Source organism: Gavialis gangeticus, unplaced genomic scaffold (assembly GCF_001723915.1).
Source record: "Gavialis gangeticus isolate Ggan-Ray unplaced genomic scaffold, GavGan_comp1, whole genome shotgun sequence".
Lineage (NCBI taxonomy): Eukaryota > Metazoa > Chordata > Crocodylia > Gavialidae > Gavialis > Gavialis gangeticus.
In genome coordinates this window covers 6,364,938-6,369,602 of record NW_017729007.1, presented here as the reverse complement: position 1 = coordinate 6,369,602, position 4,665 = coordinate 6,364,938, and positions in this window count along the sequence as shown.

Sequence of the window (4,665 nt, the reverse complement as noted above, 5' to 3'; positions counted from 1 at the left end):
ATACTTTCATTCTTTAGTTATGGTTTTAGGGTTGGTCTCAGCAGTGATAGGAACAAGTCCCCTTCCTTCGGTCCCACTTGGGCGCTCCGCGGCTTCAGCGTGAACAGGAGTTCTTGTTCACGGAGAGGGTGGTTCAGGTGATCAGTCTGATCCGGACTACACTTGTGATTCTTCCTTCGGTGCTCTGCAAGTGAGGTTACCTCCAAATTGGGGACGGTAGGTTACAGTTTTTATTGGGTGAGTTGCCCTCTTGGGCCCCTTCTACCCAAACCTGTCACTACTCCCAAATTTGGGCTCAGATCTTAGTTAACAGATTCCTTTCCTGAGTAATCAGTTTGTCGTCCTTGGGAAATTTTCCACACCACTGCGGTGACCTCTCTTCTCAACCGCATTTCAAAAGCCCCTAGGTTTTGATCTCTCAGAATGTTTGCTTAAGGGTCGTTTTTAGGTTAACTTTGTTAAAGGTCTCTAGAGATAAAATTCAGACCCAAGACATTCAGCACGTAGGCAAAAAAAAGCAATGAGCCTAGATAAGAAGATGAACCTTGCCTTTTTTCTTAACTGGCTAAGGGGCAGTTATTACAAGCATTCAAACTATTACATTCAATATGACAAGGATAAGTTGAGCTGAATGGGGTGCTTCATGTCACTTGGTGTCAGTTCAAGTAGGTTGCACAATTAGGCTGGTATCATTTATACTCATGTCATTTGCAACTATAAGGATAGAAAACTTTTTTTTTTAAAGAGATGCAATTCTGACACCTTGGAACCCAAGAAGCTGGCCCTCAACCTATGCCCACATTCTCTGTGCCTTAGTCCAACCATATGGAAGTGATCAATGTATGAGTCCCACTCCAATGCCCTAGGGGGAAGTTCTACCATAACTTCTTTCATCCAATGGATACTTGCTTGTTGATGAAAAGGACATAGCATATGGATTGCATGTGTGGGTCTCTCTGCTTCTCTTTCCTCATCAAAAGACATGTCTACAAGAATGGGTGCTGAAAAGGATCTTCTTCAACACCTGCTGCTCCTGAAGTGGGTCTCTTCTCACTGGATAGAGCTTAGACAGGGGCAAATCCAAATATTTTCATTCAACAAGCACCTAGTTTAATCCATTTCCAAAGAAAAAAGCTCTGGCTTTCCCCCAGCATGCTTTAGAGCAGGAGTGTCAGACTCATTTGATCATGTGAACAGGATCTGGATTGTGAGGCACCTCATAGGCCAACAACCCACTTCCAGATCCATTCTGCAGAGTTTCATGCTGCAGCTGCACAGAGTTAATGCCACTCCTTAACATTCCCCATCTGTCACCACAGCAATTGGAGCCATCTGCATGCTGAGCTGCATGCTGATCAAGTGTCAGGAGTGGCTCCTGCAGCTATAGCAATGGGGTTTAAATGGAAGCAGCATTAACTCTGCTCCTGGTGCCAACACAGAGGCTCCTGCACTGCTGACACCTGCGTTAGGAAGCCCCATAGGCCAGAAGACCCACCTCTGTGGGATAGGTCTGGGAACCTGGATCCTAACAGGAAGTAGCAATTAGAAAAGCATTAATACCCATTTTGTATCAAAAAGTGATGCATGTAGTGATGGAATGTTTGATAATAGTAAAATAACCGATGATCAACATTTGGCACTATTTTTCCCCTCCTGGGGTAATAGCTGACATCAGAATTAAAATATCTAGCCTCTTATAAGGCTCAGAATCAATACAAACATGCTTCATTATCCACAGTTGCTAAGGAATATCTTAACATGCAGTTGCAGACTGCATGCCAGCTACTGAATCTGTTTCATGGGTCATATTTAGACAATTGACCTTTCTTTTTTTCCTGTCTACAGTCATTGTATTGGCTGCTTATACCCATTAATTGCTATTGTTACAAAAGACATCCCCTTGTGATAACTTAGGGCCCTAAATTTACCTTCATCTGCATATATCTGGTAGTTACACTTTCTATTCACAATTATTTAAGTCAGGGATGCAGAATTATGAAGCAGAGAGATTTTGTTTAAGGATTTAGTAGAAGAAGAAATTAAGCCCACGTCCCTCTTCCTTGCCTCCTCTTTTTTGCTTGTGCGTGTGTGTCCCATGTTTCAACTTTGACAGGATGAGAAAGACGTGGGTTATGGTCTCTGCATAGGATTAAATAAGAAAGCGTGTAAATTTGGACAAGTGAGTGGGAGTGGAAATCCAAAATGGGCTTTGGGAAATCAGCATTTATACCCTTTTTCATGTAATAAACTGATTTGTAGCTAAGAGAGGAGATGAAAGTAACATTTTGTCATCTTTCCTCATTATAACAACACTTCAAAAACGAGAGATTAGTCTGAGTGACAGGATTTTAAATCTATGTTCGGTGCTAACACCTCAGTGTTCTAAGTTGTCTAAATCTGGGGTTTAGTTTATGTGTAATTTAAGGATAAATGTTGAGGGGAAGTATAATGGTACATTTTACACAATTCTTGCTTGTTAGGTAGCATCAATCTGAACATGTAGGTCACTGTTTGCAGGCTACTTGATTAGAAAAATGCAGTCCTGAGATCTCATCACACTTCAGTTTGAGGTAAGTCACCTTTTGTACAAAACTCTTCCCCCACAATGACTATGTCTTTCCTTACTGTACTTGTCATGAAAATTTTATTTTTAGGGACCAACAGTCAAAACAAGGAAATAAAGCAGATGTCTTTATGTTCATATGCAAGCCAGGCTTTTTGATGGAGGCAAAATAAAGTCCCAACTATAATTTCCTCATATTCTTTTCTTTATTTAAACAAAACTACAACTCAAACCTCTGCGTTATCAGCACTTAATCTCTTTCCTATCTGGGAAGGGAAAAGAAATTTTGCCTCATTTCACAGCTTCTCCATCTGATTTTATTTTATTTTTTTAATCCACTGTGTTCATCTATCTGATCCATACGCTAGAACACAGTAACCACACGCAGGCCCAAGCACCAGCACACCCTCTTACACTGATTTCTTCCTTCTCCAGCTCAGATTTTATGACAGGAATTCCATACACTTCACACTAGAAGTAGTTGAAAAGAAAATTGAAGTTTTGAAAAGACGGGTTTTCTAGCTCTGTAAAGACACCCTAACTGTGTCTTTATAAATGAAGACTATTTGACAGTTGTTAAGGAATTGCCTGTCAAAGGCATTGCATCAGTATCTGTTAATACTGTGTCTGATGAAACAGCTCTTGAGACTAGGGATTCAACGCCTTGTTTTTTTTCTTGGCTTTCTTAAAGGCCAACCCTGATAAGATTTCTGAGTACTGCTCTGATATAAGTATACTCTTGAGTAATACTCTGAATAGCAGAGACTTCCTATGCCTGAAGAAGGGTGACTGCACCTGAAAGCTTGCTAAGAAATTTTTTCCAACTACCCAGTTGGTCTAATAAAAGATATCGCATCTACTCAAAGGACCTTGCCTGCCTATGTCCTTAGACCAACACAGCTACAACCAAAAACCCTGCAACTCTGATACAAAACTCTTAGTACCATGTATTATATTGGCGATACCACATCAACCATGGAGTAACCTCACTGAAACCTGATTCTGGTATCATCAAAAATCTTGTATCCCATCTGTCAACCCCATCATGTATTCTTTGTTTATGTATTTTTTCCCCTAACTTTCAGCTGTTCAGTCTTCTTGTTTTCTCCCAGCCAGGTAGCCATAATCTTACCAGAGGGAGTTTTGCAGGCAGCAGGTACGTGAAAACACAATCCAGGAGCCTTCCAGAACTGCTGTGGGAAAATAAAAACTAATGCTATAAAAGACTCCCAACGTAGGGTCAATGTGAAGTGGAACATTCCTCATGTCAGCAGTATTTTGTGTTCTGACTGACCTTGTCCAGCTTATGCTAAATTCCTCTTCAAACACTCCAGTTGGTTCTACCTTCTTTCCCTTTTAGTGTTGCCTTATTCCACTTGCTCTGCCTTACCTTGACCAATTAGTATTTCTTTGCTAAGAATGAATAAATCAAAATCAAAATTGAACCTTCAAAAGTAGGAGGAGCTATTGATGGCAAAAGCTGTCTGGGATACAAATAGTTATAGAGGGTAAGCAGAGGAGTTTGTTTACATTTAATTTTATGTAGCTTTCTTCTATCACAAAACTGATTTTATATTAAAATGAAGTGATTTTATACATAATATAGAAATAAACTAAAGATCAAGTCAAATGGGTCACAAAAATTCAAGCCACTAATGCTCTCTTAAAGTTTTTATGTATGACACCTGCTTCCGCTTCTGCTCATATCCTGCTTCCTTGAGTTTGCTGGTGGCTCTTCACTGGCCCTTTCTGTATCCTTGTTGCTCTTAGGCTAAGATCAAGTGTGGTTCCTAGCAGGCCTATGCAAAGCGGCTAGTATTCTTTTTGGATTCGGATTTGGCCGATTCGGGGGACAGTGATTCAATTTGGTTATTTGAATCATTCTTCCAAATCAACTCAGCCAGATCTGATTCAGAGATTCAGCTGACGCCAAATCAGCTGAATCTCCAAATCAGCTCCACCCCCCCCCCGCCCACTCTCAGTGGCTCTCCCACCCAGCTTTCAGCTCTTTCATAGTTAGTAGGGTCGGAAGGGACCTAAACAGATCATCAAGTCCGACCCCCTGCCATGGCAGGAAAGAGTACTGGGGTCAAATGACCCCA